Source organism: Lathyrus oleraceus, chromosome 5 (assembly GCF_024323335.1).
Source record: "Lathyrus oleraceus cultivar Zhongwan6 chromosome 5, CAAS_Psat_ZW6_1.0, whole genome shotgun sequence".
NCBI lineage: Eukaryota > Viridiplantae > Streptophyta > Magnoliopsida > Fabales > Fabaceae > Lathyrus > Lathyrus oleraceus.
Window position 1 is genome coordinate 193330841 of NC_066583.1, and position 19735 is coordinate 193350575.

General features: G+C 35.7%; 1 long non-coding RNA gene and 1 pseudogene across 1 annotated transcript; both read right to left on the reverse strand.

Moving 5' to 3' along the window:
* Positions 1–8079: 8079 nt before the first annotated feature.
* LOC127082711 (uncharacterized) lies at positions 8080–10241 on the reverse strand. The gene is made up of 2 exons (XR_007788202.1): positions 9791–10241; positions 8080–8440 (listed from the first exon to the last, which is right to left on the reverse strand). It is a non-coding gene; the product is annotated as an uncharacterized LOC127082711 (long non-coding RNA).
* A 7643-nt stretch (positions 10242–17884) lies between these two features.
* LOC127079643 (uncharacterized) lies at positions 17885–19334 on the reverse strand (annotated as a pseudogene).
* Between the last annotated feature and the right edge of the window lie 401 nt (positions 19335–19735).

Below are 19735 nucleotides of genomic sequence, written 5' to 3' on the forward strand. Positions count from 1 at the left end.
TCGGATATTATCGGAGGAATGACTACTCGTATTCCAAAAATATTCTCAAGAGAGACTCTTATGAGTGTAGTATCGCGTAACAATCGTATCAAATCTTACACTTGAACGACTTTCGCACTACGTCCTACGAATAGGCCAAGATGGGTTTGGTAAACTACGGTCCTCGGCTTCTAAGGTCTATATTGGAAAAATTAATGTCTAACCACAACTTACTTCTGTGACATTATTGATCTCAACATGACCTCCACCAAGTGAATGGGCTTGCAAGTCAACTTGCTAAGGAATAACTCCACACAAGTCGACAAGACTATACCATTCTCCTATCCTAAGTGCACTTGAGTTCGGGTATAGAACTCATCTCACAAAGATCACCAAGCAGCCATAGCCAGCCAACAGATACAGCAATGATATGTACACAATGCAATAAGGTAAAGCAGGTAAATAAATAACTGTACAAAAGCATGAACACCCAATAAACAAACAAACTACAAAAGCTAGGAGGGACTCGCTTAGGGAAACCAGAGATTCTGGGTTCGGTCCCCAGCAGAGTCGCCAGTTGTCCAACCTGAAAAATACAGTGTGCGAAAAAACAACCGGTGAAAGAGAATGACAGAAGAGTCGCCACCGTGCGTTATTTATCCCAAAGGAGGGAAAGGAAACGCTCGAAGTAAACCTGAAAAGAGGAAAGGAAAAGACAAGGTCTCGCAACCAAATCTTGGGTTCGGGAGTCGGTTATGAGAAGGGAAGGTATTAGCACCCCTACGCATCTGTAGTACTCTACGGGATCCAGTTTTGTAGTTCTTGTCTAAAGGGTGTGTGTTTATCTTGTGATGTTTACTAAAAAAGGGGTTAAATGAAAATGACTCACGCGGATGTCGCATCCACTGCATACGTATCTCATCTAAATATGAGAATCAGAATCTTCGTAGCTCAGCTGACCTATGGGTTAAGGGGATGTGTGCTCGCTAAGACATCGCGTCTTATGCCTACGTATCTCATCTAGAATGAGAATCAGAGCAAGCCGTAGTTCGGCTAACTACGGGGTTATGGATTGGGTTTTGGACGAACGACGTTACTACGCAATCTACCGGATGCTCGACCTTTGGAGACTTACTCGCCTGTAGTAGAAGGAGTAAACGTGTGTTTAGGAGAAGAAAAATCAATGAAGGGTTAGGGTTTGGGATGCTCATGCAAAAAGGGTAATGAGGATAAGACCTCATAGCTCTTAACCCGAGGCAGGGTGAGCTCATGACAAAAAGTGGTAAATTGCCTCCTATCGAGGTCTTCCAGATAGGAAAGCGGTAAAATGCAAGAAAGATGTAAAAATACCACGCGGATAAAAATCCGAAGCAACAGCAATTAGAGAGATAAGAAACCCAGAGATCCTTCCAAGCTAACACCATCAAAGAAAGTGAGTCAGTACAGGTAATCGGAATGAAACCTCCAGGCGGTATCCCACAAATAAAGTGGAACACCAGGCAAACCATTTCTGCAAGAGTCATATGAGCCCTGATTGGAGAGCTTGATTGAAATTGAGTTGCACCCGTGAGGTTTACAAAACAATCTTTAGGGTTTATGTGAGGCAGAGGTGATTCTGTGCAGTTGAGTTCCCTTTAGGGTTTGGAGGCTGCTCTGAACTCTGTTAGCTCTTCTCTCACTATCTTTTTCCAGCCAGGGTAATAGGAATAGAATTATGAAAAAATGTTTCACTGAAACTCTGAATTTATAACCTGATTTTTGTGGACCTATGAGCTCAAGTGAGAGAGGTCTAAGTCCAAGATTTTTTCTTTTATTTATTTATTTATTTTATTTATTTATTTATTTTTCGTTTTTTTCCAACTCTTTTTTCGTTTTTTTTTTCAAAACACGTGGGTTTCGCCTAGCGAGCATGATAGCTCATGAACAGGCCTTTGCTCCGTCAAGATTAACGTTTTGACTGACGAATAGACCCCTGTTGGAAGTAACTCAAGTCTTTCCCTTGTGATGACTGATCATCTAAATAGAGCCCACAAAGTGTCCTGGATGATGTTCAAGCTTCTCGGATCCGATTTCGATTGCCATGATGAAATGCAAATGCTGAATGACCTAAAAATGAATGCATGCATAAGGTGTAAAGTGTATGCTTCCAGGAAAAATGAAGGGTAAATTTTGGGGTATTACACTTGGGTATGAGTTCCCTTACTCGGCTATTCAAACAATTGTCATCTCTTAAAAATTCTTAATTCGCTAAAATACAAATCATTTTAACAATAACTTAGACGAAAAATGAGATGGTCTAGAGCCTTATATTCCCTTTCCTGAATACTAGGATACGAGCTCCCAAACTTGGTCATTCGAGTAATTATCTAAAAAACTTAACTTATATTTAAACACCATTCCATTAAATATGAAAAGGGGGACGGTCTCGAGCCTTTGATTCCTCCCTTCAATTTCTTGGGTATGAGTTCCCTTACTTGATTATTCAAACAATTGTCATCTCTAAAATTTTACAATTCGATTCACCTTAAAACCTTTTCATAATTAAATCAAATCAAACCCATTTTCATAATAACTTAGATGAAAAAGGAAGTGGTATAGAGCCTTCTATTCCCTTCCCTGACTATTTGGATACGAGTTTCCTTACTTGACTATTGAAGTATTCGTCATCCATTCATAATACCTTAACAATATCAAACCTTTTTTGAAAATTAAGGATGAAAAGGGAGATGGTCTAGAGCCTTCCATTCATCACCTCGATCATTCAGATACGAGTTCCCTTACTCGGTCATTTGAGTAATCATCATTCAAACAAAACATTTAACACATTATCTCACCTTCTCTCCACCGTGCAATCAAAACTTTTTCTCAAAAGAACATTGTTTAAAATACTTTCTAACGCGCATACAAACTAGTGCTTAAGCCTCCGTCGAGAGTTGACAAGCCAATCTTTAGCCCTAAGAACGCAATAAAAAACACTTGTTCATTAAAAAACGCAAACCAACAAACTGTAGCTTGCTCCCTGAACTGCGAAGCTTTGAGTTCCCCATTGTACATGAGGATACATAGGAGTAAGACTCGCAATCTTGTCAAGAACCCCAATAAAAAACACTTTTTGCGACCCCCTTTATTTTTTCTCTTTAACCTAATTCAAAGAAAACAATTAACATAAGCTAAAAATTCAATCGCAAATTTAACTAAAAGGTTCCGTTGAGTACAACGAACGTAAGGGGTGCTAATACGTTCCCCTTTCATAGTCGAATCCCGAACCCTGAATTTGGTTGTGATGACCATTTTCTTCTTTTTCAAAGATTTTATCGATATTTTCCCTTTCCTTCATTAAAATAAATAAAGTTCGGTGGCGACTCTGTTTGAATCATTTTTGTGCGACCATCGCGAAGGATCGTATTTTTCGAGATTCGACACACGTTCCAAAAGCCCAATTATTTTGCATTCTGTAAAGCCCAATAATTGGAATTATGCGCATAAAACACCTTATCCTCAAATTCAAGAATGCATACGAAATATAAGTTAGGTACTCTTCCGTATTGACCCTACTTTTTACTAACACTCGTCAGTGTTAACCGTTTTAACACCCGTCTATGTTGACCAGTTTTTTCCTAACACTCGTGTGTGTTTCTCCCAAATACATTTTCAATACTCGTCTATATTGAGTCCTAAAACTCGGCCGTGTTGATCCTTATCTCTTAATACTCGTTTGTATCAATTTCCAACACTTGTGCATGCCATTCCCTCTTTTTTTCAATACTCGGATGTATTACTTCCCAATATTTATCACCATTGATCATTATCTCTTCAATACTCTTCTATATTGACTCTCAACACTTTGTTGTGTTTATCTTTTTTAATACTCATCTGTGTTGATTCTCAAGACTCTTCTATGTTGATTCTTAACACTCGTCTGTGTTTATCCTTCTTTCGATACTCATTTGTATAGATTCTCAACACTCATATGTGTTTAACCTTCTTTCAACACTCGTTTGTATTGAGCTCCAACACTCGTTTGTATTAAGCTTTTTTTTCAATACTTGTTTGTATTTATGCACTCGTCTGTGTTAATCCTATACTCGTTTCTATTGAGTTGTAACACTTGTCTGTGTTAATCTATTTTTCAATACTCGTATATATTGGTTCCTAATACTCATCTGTGTTGATCCCTTTTCCAATACTCGTCTGTATTGAGTTCCCATATCTGTCTGTTTTAATCTCTTTTTCCAATACTCATTTTTATTGAGTCCCAACACTCGTCTGTGTTTACTTCTTTTCTCAATACACGTCTGTATTGATTCCCAACACTCTCCTGTGTTTATCCTTCTTTCAATACGCGTCTGTATTGATTCACTCGTTTGTGTTAATTCTTTTTCCAATACTCGTTTGTATTGAGTTTCAACACTCGTCTGTGTTTGTCTTTTTACAATACCTGTATGTATTAATTCCTAACCCTAGTATGTGTTTAGCCTTTTCCGAATACTCGTCTGTATTTGATTCCATACACTCATATGTGTTTATAATTTTTTCAATATTTCGCCTGCATTAATTCCCAACACTTGTCTGTGTTTACCCTTTTTTTAATACTCGTCTGTATTGGTCCCCAACACTCGTTTGTGTTTATCCATTTTTCAAATAATCATCTGTATTAGTTGCCAACACTTGTCTGTGTTTATCTTTTTCCAATACTCGTCAGTATCAAGTCTCAACACTCGTCCGTGTTAATATCCTTTTATCAATACTCGTCTATATTGGTTGCCAACACTCATCCGTGTTTACTCTTTTCCTAATACTCGTATATATTAAGCTCCAACACTCGTATGTGTTTATTCTTTTTCTAATACTCTTATGTGTTTATTATTTTTCCAATACTCGTCTATATTAAGCTCCAATACTCGTCTGTATTGAGCTCTAATACTCATCTGTGTTAATTCTTTTTTCTACACTCGTTTGCATTGAGCTCTAACACTCGTCTGTGTCAACTCTTTATCTAGTACTCATCTGTATCAAATTTCAACAGTTGTCTGTGTTAATCTTTTTCTTAAACTCGTCTGTATCAGGAGCCAACACTCGTATGTGTTAATCATTTTTCCAATACTCGTTTGTATTGGTCGCCAACACTCGTCTATGTTTATCCTTTTTTTCAATACTCATCTGTATTGATCTTCTACAGGGTCAGCCCAATCAATTCAGAGGCCCTGTTCTAATTTTAAAAATGGGCATAAATATATATATATATATATATATATATATATATATATATATATATATATATATATATATATATATATATATATATATATATATATATATATATATATATATATATATATATATATATATATATAATTTTAATGATTAAAAATGACAAACAAAAGATAAAATTATATATTAACCAAATGAAGTACCAAAAAGTTCAAAGGTATTGTTTAAACTACTAACACCATTTCTTACAACTTAAATTATCTAACTACATAAAAAGAGTCTTCCTACGAACACTTTTTGAAGCAAAATCGTCCACTAAGTCTTCATATTTTATTGTCTCCAAAATATCATTTTCAATAGCTAAAAATTTATCAAGAGCTCCTACTTGAGATTGAATTAACTCTTCAATTTTTTTCTTTTTCTTACGTTTATCATTCCCACATTCAAATTTTCTATTCTTAGGAGGCATAATAAGAAAAACCTGAAATTTTTCACAATGTATTTTGTGTCCGTCGGTGATCTACTAATTATCCTGTTGTGAAATTGTGTTCCTACATCAATAACAAAAAAAATCAATTACATTAAATAAAAAAAATTATAAATTAATCATCAAAAAATATTAATAATTAAATCATGGAGAAAAGACTTTAATTAATATTCAATTATATTTTATTATGTTGTGTTCTTCTCTAATATAGTACCATAAAAAATTAATAATTATAAATTAAAAGTAAATTATAAATTAATAGTAAGAAAATAAATTATATTTAATTAAATAAATTATAAATTAATCATAAAAAATATCAATACTAATACATACTAATTTTGCTGTGAAAGATTTATGAGAAAAAGTAAGTATAAAAATCGTCACCAACACGGCAACACCAATAGTATTCTTGTTTTGAATTTTGATACTACTGAGTAGTATATACAGTATACTAGTATCTCATTTCACCCTAAAATTTTATTTATTTATATATATAATTTTATAAAGAACACAAGTTACCCTCATTTCCACCCTAAAATCTAAAATCTAAAATCTAAAATCAATATTGATACAGGAAATAAAATAGGATTTCACCCTAAAATTTAAAATAAATTTAAAATTACTATTTTTTCTACGTTCAAAATCAAATAATCACAATAAAAATAAATGGAAAGTAACTAATTGAATAAACTAACCTGATAAAAGAGATGATTGAAAATGAAAAATAAGATATTTTTTTCTGGTTTCAAACAGCTCTAACAGAGAAAGAGAGAAGAGAATAACGTTTGGGAGGAGAGAGAAGTGAGAACGTGTGAGAAAGGAGAAAAAAAAACGTTTGGTTTCCAAATATCCTATTTTTCAGCATTTAATATTTTATTTATTATATGTGATACAAAAATATTTTTATTTATTAATTTTTTTATATTCACTAATAATAGTTATTTTAAGGCCCCACAAAAAGTGAGGCCATGTGCTACTGCACAGCTTGCACAGGAAAAGAATCGGCCCTGATCTTCTACACTTGTCTGTATTAATTCTTTTTCCGATGCTCGTCTATATTGAATTCTAACATTCTTCTATGTTTATCTTTTCCAAATACTCGTCTGTATTGACTTCCAATACTCATTTGTGTTATTTCTCCTTCCAATACTCGTTTGTGAGTTTCAACACTCGTCTGTGTCAATTCTTTTTCCAATACTCGTCTGTATTGAGTTCTAACCTTCATGCGTGTTGACTCCTTCCAATACTCGCCTATATTGATATCCATCACCCGTCCGTGTTTATTTCACCCTCCTTTTTAACCTTTTGTTAAAGACTTCTCATTGCCTTTTGCATAAGAAACCATAACTTCTATCAATCTTTCTTCTTAATCTTTTGTTAGTAAATTCTCATTTACCTTTTGTACGATAAAACGATATCCCTAGTGAATTCGTCATTCACTCCAAAGATTAGGTCCCGCCTAGCAAACCATCTTCAAACCCTCTTACATAGCATATTCCCTAGCGGAGAACCTTGTCACTTGTTACCAATACCGTCCAAAACTTGTTAGTGGAGGCAAAGAAAACAAAAAAAAAATCGCATATACTGCATACATAGAGTATTGCATATATCACACATGCCTAACATTTCTTTTACAATTACCCTATTTTCCCCACATATATGTCAGCTAATCCCCAGAAGATTACTATATACAAAATCGTACTAGCCAAATCGTCACTCCAAAACCCCATTAAACAACTTCCTAATACACTTACCTCACATTACATTCATGCATTCCCAACGGGATTTTTTTTTTGGATATTCTGGTATTTAATCCTCTGTCATACCCCAAAATTTGTCCTCCCCTTTTCATTTTCACCTAACTTTTGGTTTGGGCATAAAATCATGGATTCAAGAGTCTTTATCACACAAAGCATTGAATGGAGGCTGAACCCTAAGTCAGATTTCTTCCATGGCATGCTTGTATGTGTGAGCCCTTCATCTTGGTTCTTTACCATGGAACATAGTCTGGAAACCTTAATTCTTGCACCATGGTTGTAAGCATCATCATGATAAATCAAACCCCTAAAACCATAGTTTCTGATTATGGCACTACTAGCCATTGTGTGTACATTCAAGTTTGAGGATTCATCTGATTTATTGGGTCTATTATGAAGGATTCATTTGCTTGATTAAGACTCCTTCCAAAGCTTTACATGGTCATTATCTTTTTGCTTGATTAGGGTTCATTTGTTCAAGTTCATTTCCATGGTATTACATGATTCATTTGGTTTAATTCATAGCATGACATAATTCATTTGGTCAAAGGGCATTGTGGTGCATACTTCACTTCAAGGTGTATTTCATTCATTCCATTAAGTCATATGTTATTCAAGTTCATTTCATGATTCATTCAAAGTCCATTTCATTTCCAAGTCCATTTGCATTTCAAATAAAGGGGAGTTCATTACAAAGTTTCATTACATCAATACATCAAAAGTCATTACATTACATATTATTTCATCCAAAAAAAATACTATTTTATACATAAGTTGACTTTTGATCAACTGTTGACTTTTTGATCAACAATTTGACCAAAGTGAACTAACTATTTTTTACCATCATAAACCTTATTTCTTGCATTGCTTCTCCACCAAGTCATCTTTTTGAATCTTAAAGGATCCATTTGCTTTTAATGTTGCATTCACCAAGTTCTCGTGTGTCTTCATGCTTAGAGGCTTCGTTGAATTAAAATCTCCACTTTTGCATACCCTACAAAACCAACTAAACCAATATATTTCACTACCAAAAATTTCAATCATAACAAGAATTGACAAGCTAGCCACAATTCAAACCTTATTAATATTCATAGCAAAGTTAAACCTAAGCATTCATACCAAGCATCATTAACATCACACATCCAAACACATGCTAAACATCACACATAACAAGAATTGACAAGCTAGCCACAATGCAAACCTTATTAATATTCATAGCAAAGTTAAACCTAAGCATTCATACGAAGCATCATTAACATCACACATCCAAACACATGCTAAACATAACAACAACGCCATACATTCACTAGTCATCACAACAACCCTATCCGTCATCCATGTTAACATTACATTCCAAACAAGGCATGCATCACTATTTCTAAACATTCAAGAAATGCATGAACAACAACAGTGCAAAACCAACATTCATAACCAAGCCACAACATTCAGTCAAATGATAGTAAAGCAAACTATCATGTAGTTGCCTATTCAACCAGGCCTAACCACATTGACAAAATAGTTCCAATATCCAAAACATAACACATATCCATAGCATCCATTGCATACATAACATGTTGCACATCATTAGAATCAACAACCATTTCAAAACATACATCATAATAGCCATAGCCTACATTCATATTCAACCAATATCAAACATTTCATGACATTCCATACATCCAAATAGCATCATCATCAAACTATGCAATTCATCTAACAATGCATTAGTAGCAGTCATGACAGCATTCCAATAGCTGCAACATTCATTCAACATAGTAGCATTCAATAACTAACCTAACTTTCCTAACCAACCATTAACCATTAACTGAAATCGAAACTACCTTGAAACTAACTGCATCAATTCAATCAACTAACTCAATGGAACTAAAACAGAACTGCATAACTAACTTTCACAATCAGTTGCACCTAAATCTAACAAACTCCAACCACCTATAAAAATCATCAATCATCTCCAATTCACTCTTGGATATTCCAATTTTACCAAATATACCATTCACCATCATTTCTTTATGACTCAACATCTGTTAATCCATCACTGATTCATTCATCATTCTTCACTCTCTTCGAATAATCAATCACCTTCATTCATCAGAACTCCAACTCTCCTTCGAATTCCATTTTTCACACCCTTCCCCAATCATTCAATCTTATCCCTCGGTTCATCAAATTCCTAATATCATAATCACTTTCATTACCTCACTCGTCAATTCAGAACATTCACTCAACCTCACTCTTGAATTGAACATAAACTGACCAGAACAAATCAATAGAAGAATAGGGGAAGAAGAAGTGAATTCAGCAAGCAAGAAAAGAGACTCAGAGTAAAGAACCCTACCGGAATCAAGTCGTTATCTTCACCTTCTCCGGAAGCGTAAGCCTCATTTTTTCCTCTTTTCACTTCAATTCAGTTACCGGAATATGAGTTAGGGTATGGGAATCGAAGCCCCAACCTCTTGGGCTTTGATTCCCCAAGATGAACATTTAATTTAACTTTTAAGCTTTTAGGGTTCTTGAGCATTTTGAATCGGTTTAGGCTTTAGAGGCTGAATTGGTTAAAATTGATCGCGGATATGGAGAGGGAATGAATAGACGTAGAGGGTGATGTATAGATTTCATGTTTCGGCCCTCTGCCGCCGCTGAAGCCGACCTCCGACGCATTGGAGGAGGTGGGTTTTTAGGTGAGGTATTGAATTGCTTCAGCATGCGTTTTGTTTAGTTTCAAAGTTGATATGAACCTTAGCTATTCCCTCTCCCTTGATGAATTGGGCCAACCTTACCGCCAAGCCCATGCTATTTTCTAATTTTCACCTCACAATACTACACACACCCTGATTAAAGGAAAGAAGCGTGTGGACCTTATGCATTGGGCTTGCATCTCAGTTTCATTTCTGCACTCTTTGCCAACTCAAACCCCCTCCCTGCTTTCCCTTTTTTCTTATTTCATTTTAGCAATTTTTTGTGTGGCATTTTTTACATATTTTTGTTGTTAATTGTTTTAACATTTTTTGATATAGAAACAATTAGGATTAACATGTTTACTTAGAATCCATTAGGTTTTAATTGAACCATTGTTGACATTGAGTTTTAATTACCTTTGAAGTAACATGATTAACATATAATTAACCTAGGTTCTTGATTAGGTTAAAATTCATTGATTCATTTCTAAATTCCATGATTCACCATGATAGCATGCTAATTTCCAATGGTTTTTGTGGTTAAATTCAATTTAGTTTCCCATTAGATTTTAATTCATTTTGATTGAAATCTCATTTGTTGTATGATTCCATTTACCTCTAATTGTCCATTTTGATCATGTATAACTTTAGACCTAGCTTCTAACTTGCATCCTTGTTGCATTTCTCATTTGTATTGTGTGATTGTGCTTGAGAATTACCATGGCCACTTGATTGTTTTAGGCATGGTATTGGTTGTAACTTATATGTGAATCTTTTCCATTTGATGTATTAATTTGTACCATCCCTTATTGTGGGTAAAGTGTCCCTCATTCCCATGAACATGTAATAGCTTAGGATTTCCCTTTCCTTTATTTCTTTCCATTGCATGTTAATTAACAAGATAAAATGAAAATATAAAAATATATTTTCCAAAGAATAAAAACACACTTGATTCAACGTCAAATGCTTTTCCAAATTAAATCCACTTGATAGCAACGCGAGTGTTTGATACAACGTCAAGTATCTCATTCATTCCATTCCATTCTCACACTTCTATCTTTATCACATTCTTCTCACATCTTTCATGATCAAATAAATTCCAAACACTTGATCCAACGTCAAGTGCCTTTTCAAAATAATTTCTCAATAAACTAGAAGACAATGGGGGGTGTACGTACTTGTGCACAACACTCAAGTACTTGGGTTGTCGGCCGTACCTAACTTGTGGCCGGATGCTTAACTTCCATTCAAAACACATAACAATAAAACGAGTTTAATTCGATGCTCTGAGAGTGAAAAAGAATGGTTAGGATGTCATTGTCCTCTCAACTCCCGAGTATTCTAATTGTTGGCCATACTTAGTCAAGGGTTAGATACTTGTCTCCCTCTAAGTACCAATGATTAAACTCGCCAAACATATTTCATAAAAAAAACTCTTTGGACGAAAAAGAGGGGTTGGATGCCACTGTCCTCGCAACTCCCATGTACTCAGATTGTCGGTCGTACCTATTTTGTGGTCTGATACTTGTCTCCAAGTCTAAAATCAACCACAACTCATCAAATCCAAATTTCTGCTTTAGATCATCTTTTCAAACCTTTTCTCAAAGGACATGTTACTTCCGTTTAACCGTGGTACAAACAACGCTTAAGCCTCTCATGCACGAGAAGACAAGTCATGTTTAACTGCTAGAATATGATCCAAGCGCATCCATTCTACTGGAAACAAACAAACACTTAAGTCTCCCATGCGCGAGAATGCAAGCAACATTAACCGCTAGAACATAAACGTTAACATCGTCAATTAAAAATAATCAACACACACTCCATTTTGTACTCAGAACTACGGAGCTCTGACTTCCATGTTGCACAATGAGGATACGTAGGCACAAGGGATCGAATCCTTGGCAAGCACACTAATTTAAAACTAATTTTTCTCCATTAACCAATATCAAGTAACCTTTAGATAACAACATCCAAACGCACAAAGAACAAGCAAAGTGGTTCCCGTTGAGTACAACAGATGTGAGGGGTGTTAATACATTCCCCTTGCATAACCAACTCCTGAATCCACTATTGGTTATGACAACCATTCTTTTGGGGTTTTATCAATATTTTTATTTTCCTTTTGAATAAATAAAATCTGGTAGCGACTCTGTATTTTTCACGACGCGGCATTTGCTAAGAAGCCAGTGACAACACTAAAACAACTTTTTTTTCAAAACTTTATCTTTTAGTGTTCATCATTATCCTTTAAATTTTACAACTCAACACTAGTTATTTTTTTTCTTCCACGTCATTCTTAACGTTGTAGTTCAAACATTCTACTAGCATATTCTAACTCAAATCCTATAGAGTCCTGGTCAAAATTATATGGCGTGACAGAACTTGTCATCAATGTTATTCTTATACTCAAATAAACACACAAAAACTACAAAAGAGAGCACCTGATGTCATCATTACTATTTAAGCAGAAAACATAAAAACACAAATAAACAAATTTAAATAAGCATAACTATGCCAACTAATTCAAGTATTAAATGTTTAAAGATCTCACAAATAATAAATTATCAGTTGCAATGCTGACTCTACACCTCCATGCATTTGATACATGCTTCAAAATCACCATTAAAAGTCCATCAAATAGCCTTCACCACAAAAGGGGACGCACCACAGACTCTCACGATGGCTTGTTGTGTTTTTTTCCTTAAACGTTGCTCTATTTTTCTAAGGAAACGTGCCATTAAATTGTTGTGTACAAGTGTGAGTTGGAAGTCCCACATTGATTAGAAAAGTGGAGGTTAAGAACTTTATAAGTGAGATGATCCATACACCTATCACTTAGGTTTTTGGTGAATATGTGATCTCTCTCTCAATTGTGTGTTTCTCTTGACCCAATATGAATGCTCCTCATGATGACCCAATAGTGACATCAAAGTTATTGGTTAAGCGCTATTTTAATTGTTTGAATGATGAAGTCAAATACAAAGATGAAGATGATATTATTGAATGGTTCTAATTACCATTTATGGAAGGGCAAGATGAAAGACTTACTATTTGTGAAGAAATTGTATTTACTGTTTTTAGTTCCGCAAAGTCGGATTGTGTATCTAATGAAGAATGGGAGTTTGAACATCAACATGTATGCGGTTTTATTTGAAAATATGTAGAAGATAATGTTTATAATCATATTGGTAATGAGACACATGCAAAAACTTTGTGGGAGAAGATAGAGTCCTTGCATGCCTCTAAATCAGGGACTAATAAATTGTTCTTGTTGAATAGCTTCATAAGTTTGAAGTATAAGAATGGGACTTCTATTTCAGATCACTTTAGTGAATTTCAAGGGCTCATTGATCAAAAGTTCATGAATGAGTATCAAATTTGATGATGAACTTTTGGGACTATTTCTATTTCTATCTTTACCAGAATTTCAGAAACTCGAGTTGACCTAAAACAAAAATTAAATGAAGAACAATGGACAATCAACATTCAAACCATAGGGTTAAGCTTTAGTGGATAATTTCGAGTGGAATGATAACTTAGTTAAGTGAAGGGGGTGAGTGTAGCTACCTGATAGGAATCAGTTTCTATTGTATACTACAGAGGTTGAGTTCATTGCAATTATCGAAGTATGCAAAGAGTTACTATGGTTGAATTTTTTTTTGCAAGAGCTTGGTTTTGTTCAAGACAAATATCTGTTATTTGTTGATAGTTAAAACACTATTCATCTTGGTAAGAATCTGACTTTTCATAATAGGTCCAAACACATTGATGTGAGATATCATTGAATACATGATGTTTTGGATGCTAAGTTGTTGGAGTTAGCTAAAGTTCATACAAATGATAATGGTTCTAATATGATGACTAAAGCATTACTGAGAGGGAAATTTGAAGTTTGTTGTGATATTGTCAGTTTGGAGATTTCCTCCACATAGTTATGAGGGGGAGATTTGATGGGTTTGGGCTCACTTCCTATGTGGAGAAAAGTCTAAATATGATTAGCCGATTTGTCTCACTTATTTAAGTAGAGAGTGTCAATTTAGGATTGAGAGAGATAGAGAGAAAATCCTTAATTTTATATCCGTTGTAGTTCCCGCAAAGGCGATACAAGTGTATGTGGGTGAAAGAGCTTCTACTTGAGGAGGAGTATAGTGGATGAACTCACACTTAAGAGGGAGATTATTGTGTACAAGCGTGAGTTGAAACTCTCACATTGCTTAGAAAAGTGGAGGTTGAGCACTTTATAAATGAGATGACCCATACATCTATCACCTTAATATTTGGAGTGAATATATTGATAAAATAAAATATTTTGTTATAATTAGTCATAATTAGTTTCCTATAATTATGTTGTATCATAATTAGATAGTTGACCAAATATTACATATTGATGTATATATATTACATTCAGATCAATGAGAAGGACCCGATTTCCATTATCTTACATACTACCAATCCTAATTGATCCCTCTCTCTAAAAATAAAAGAAAATTCAAAGAGGCGTTTCTTCTTCTCCCTCATTACAGTCCTCTGCCGCATGCTTCTTCTCCCTCCTTGAAGTTTGTCATCGCAACAGGACTACCGTCCTCTGTACCATCGCCGCTGAACACGAGAACCACTCTATTCTCTTTCCTTCCGCCTATGTTCGCTCCTCCGTCGTCGCACACCACTGTGCACAAGGACCCACGTGATTCTGATCCCTGTTCTACGATCGACTCCTTCGTATCACACCATAATCGCACCTTCTCTCCTCCGTAAATCAACGCTACTGTTTGCGTGTTTACGTTTTGTACGTGTTTTCACAAGTAGTTTTGTTTGGTACGTGTTTTCACCTATCTCTACTGTTTGTGTATTTTCACTGTTCCACCTGCAGCCATGTCTGACTTAGACCATTCAAAACACAGTGACCCCGATACCCATAAATCCGCCGATACTGGTGATTTCGGCCAGCCCAAGAACACCACATTTCGAGGTTCCAAATCAAAGTTTCATCCCACTCTTGCCGTCTCCAATATTAGGAACCACATTCCTATTATTCTTGAGATGGAAAAAGATCAATATGGTACCTAGGTGTCGCACCTCGAAAAATATGGGGATACGACTTCAAAGCGAAACGCAATCGCACGCTCGCAATGATGGACTAAACAGAGTCGCCACCGAACTTTATTTTTTCCTAAAAAGGAAAGGGGAAATATCGATAAAACCCTAGACAAAACGACAATGATTATTGGTCGTCGCAACCAAATTAGGGTTCGGGAGTCGATTACGCAAGGGGAAGGCATTAGCACCCCTCACGTCCGTTGTACTCAACGGGAACCATTAGGTCAGTTGTGTGCGTTAGTGTTAGTTAAATATGTTAGGCTTTTCAAGTTATTATGTGGGAAAGAAAGAATAAAATAAAGGAAAATGTTTTTTTGGTTTTTTGATGAAGGACTAAACCTAAGTTTTTTATTAATGGGCCTGACAAGATTTATAAATCCTGCTCCTACGTATCTCAAAAGAGAAATCAAGGCTTACGTAGTTCTGGGTAGAAAAATGTTTGTTTGTTGGTCGATTTTAGCGAAAGCTATACTGTATTAATCGACGAAAACATTGTTTTACCCAAAACAGATGAGGAGTGGACGCATACCACACATCGAACGGATTTATAAATCTACATTCGGAAAAGCGTCACTTATCTCTACTCAACAATCGTGGCCGAAACATTGTTTTGTATCACTTAAGACAATATATCTTTCATTTATGAAAAAGGTTTTTGATTAATCGCACGGCGGCGAGAAAAAAAGTTTGATTGGTTGGAGGTATTTTGAGTGATGGCGAGAACTTGGATGAGCGAGATATACATCTCGAATCCTAGCCTCAGGAGTGCATGGTATACACCATGTTCCATTTCCATCTTTATTGAAAAAGTATTAAGGTAGGAATTAGGTATTTTGAAGTTTGAAAGACGAGTACTTGTGACCTACAAGCTCTTACAGCTTGGGTCTAATACTCGGGACTACGTCTGGACATTCCACCCAGGCAGTCTGTTTCTTTCCAATATTGCTAAGAAAATGATTCGAATATTTATGAATGTTTTGGAGGGAAGACGAATATTTATGGCTTGCAAGCTCTTACAGCTTGAGCCTAATATTCGGGATTACAACTGGATATTCCCTCCAGGTAATCTTTTTCTTCCAACTTTATTAAGAAGATGATTTTGAATATTGGAGTGTTAAAGAGAAGACGAATATTTATGGCTTGCAAGCTCTTATAGCTTGAGCCTAATATTCGGGATTATAACTGGATATTCCCTCCAGGATAATCTTTTTCTTCACGCTTTATTTAGAAGGTGATTCGAGATAATTACGGATATTTTGGCGAGAAGACGAATATTTATGACTTACAAGCTCTTACAGCTTGAGCCTAATATTCGGGATTACGACTGGACATTCCATCCAGGTAATCTTTTTCTTCACGTTTTATTTAGAAAATGATTTGAATATTAAATTAAAACAATTAAAGTACCGAGGTTTGAAATTATTGAAAGTTTAGTTGATGTTGCTTAAGAGCTCATTGTAAGAAGGCCCAAGAGTAAGCTATGTGAGGTTGGCGGCGATGCTTAAAAACAATCGACTTACGAGGGTGTGAAAATGGGCTCGATATTGAATCGAGAAAAAATGTGATTTTAATAGTTTTAAAATGGTTTTGAATGAATGATGAAATTAAAAGAAATCAAATTTGCATTATTAAACAATAATAAAAAAACTATGAGTAATAAAACATAAACATAAAAAGAAAATGTTAAAAGAAATAAAAATGCTACATATAGGGGTATTAAACCCACTACACTAAAGTCCTAGAAACCACTCCTCTCCACCAGGCCACTTACCAACTAGTTGTTATTTTAATATTAACTTAAATATATAAACCAAGATAAATAAAAAAAGAATTAAAAATAAAAATAACTAAGAAAAAGGAAACTGTTGGACTAACCTAATTAAACCCAGCCGCTTGGCTGTTGGGTTTTAGAGTTAATGGATTGGGGAATAACAAATACATTAATACCCTATTAAATAAAAGAAATGGAAGACTTAACGTGTAATTTTTTAGTTTTAAATGTGGTTTTGTTGAAAAAAGTAAAAAGAAAATGCATAAAAGAAATAAAAAACGAAAGGGTACTGTAACATAATCCAGAAGAGTTCAATGAGTTTCAAACTCCCTCTTACGCCTCCCAACTGCGTTTCTTTCGAAAATCGCTTCTCCATATCTTGCTCTCTCTCGTTGAAACCCTCTCACTCAAAAGCTCACACTAGCCTATTCGTTCCCCTCTCCGTCTCACTTTCACCCATCCTCACCCTTTCGCTCTCAAAGAAATGCTCCAGAAAGATTCAAGCAAAAACTCACCTTCGGTGGCGGTAATGACGTTGATGATGAAGCTTCAAGCTCTTCCAACTCTTCAACCAGGTTTTCTTTGATTCTCAGGTTTAGGGTTTTTTTTTTCTGTTTGGTAGCTTTTAATTCCGCCTCCGATTAGGTTTTTTTTCGTTTCGAATTGTAGCCACCGATCTTCTCACTAATCCCTTCACTATTTATCCTCTACGAATTAGGGTTTTTAGGATGGCATATGGAGCTCAAAAGAGTATCTTGCAAAACCCCCTTCTGGGTGGTCAGGGTTCGGTCGCCCTAATCGATGCTTGGGTAGGAACAGGTAAACTGGGTTTTGCTTTCTTCTATGTTTTTGTCTCAATTCCAATTTGGGAATTTTTGGATTTTTAACAGCCTGGAATAATTAACCGTGTTTTACTGCAGTGAAAACCGGAATATTCATGTGGTTTAATGCTTGCAGGAGAAAACGATGAGCTTGGGAGCATGGCTTTCACGTGGCTTTGGTGGTGCAACTCTTCCGCAGTCTTGATAGATTTTTTCGTCAAGTCATCAACTTCTTTCTCCAATCTTTTTATGTCATCGCTGGGGAAGACATGGACTTCAGTTTCTTAATGGCATCCATTTCCTTTTGTCGAGCTCCTCTAATGCTTTGCCGAGTATCCTCGCAAGATTTAATCACCAACTTATTCATAGCCTGCACGTGCTCTTTGGCCAATGGTGGAATGACAGCAATCAATCTTTCACCATCTGTTTTAGGATTTAATCCTAATGGAGATGAAACAGTGACGTTCTCTAATTGTTTAAGTGTCTCTGGATCATAAGAATTAACAGATAAGGTTTTTTGATCGAGTACGGAAACAAGAGCAAACTGATTCAAATGCATTTTGACACCGCCAGTTTCTACGATAATATGATCAAGCATTCCAGCGGATGCTCTTCCTGTCCGTAGTTTGCTTAGTTCAACGGATAATGCCGCCATATCAGACTCCATCTGTGAGGCAGCAGAAGCCTTAATGGTAGGACCCACGTTTGGTGAAACCTCAACTGCACTAACACCCCCTTCATCCTTCGACTTTTGCTGATAAAATTAGGCACAGTTGGAAGAGTAAAGACTCTAGTGCTAGCATCGGATATGCAAAGTTTAACAGGGGAATTTTCACAAACATGACTGGAGCAAGAAGGTAACTGTTTTTTTGTGTGCCTGTTTTAGCTTTAGCCAATACATCCTTACCCTTCTATTTGAATTTCCTTTTACAATTTGTGTCTTCTGTTACTTTGCTGACTCGAGATAAAACAAACTCTTTTTTTTTTTTGCAGGAGAACGCTACACCTACAAGATACAAGGGCTGATAGCTCTAGTTTGATGATTGTGTACTTTCCAATCAGTCTGGAACCCTTACAGTCTGATCATCACCGACCCCATTGCTTTTGGAATCTGATACACAAATGGTTCCAGATATATCTCCTTCCAATGCATTTACAGCGGCCAACAACACAAAGCTTCCATACTTATTGTCAAAATGGGAGATCACTGTTGAATCTTCAAGATATCCATGGTGGTGCTAGGAAATCAATTCTGAAATGGAATGCGGCCCTTGTTTCATACCCTTATTATCCTCATAAAGCCAACAACATTCTCCTCCCGACATCTGACAAGAAATAATTCTTCTGAATGCCTCTGAGTTTCAAGTGATTGAATTCCTTAGTGCAGTCATTGACATTTGACTGTGAAACAGACTTTGAATTTGTGTTAACAGCCATAAGAGCAGCAGGCTCAAAAGATCTATCTTGCCCATATATTGTCATATCCCGAGAAGAGGAGCCATTAGTAGACATCGTTGTGTCTGAGAAATTCATACCCATGTATGCAAACCTGGTGGAAACATGGTCAGGATACTGTTGGAAATAATTCAATGGTACAGGACTAGTTATTGTGCCATTGATTACAGGATACACAGGAGGCTCAAATGGCAAGAAACCTGAAGTTAGCCCCTCATATAATTGCTCCTCAATATATGGACCACACATTTGTCCATGTTCATTCACATGCATCCATCCACTCACAAAAACATGTTGTTGCTGAAGTTTCTGTTGTGGGGAGCCAAACAATTATCAGCGGTTACGGTGAGTTTTTTTTGATGCTGTCATGTTCTTTCCAATTTTCTGTTGTGGCCTTTGTAACCGAAATATGGATTGCTGTGATATTGCAGGTTACGGTTAGGTAATTTGGTGAGGAG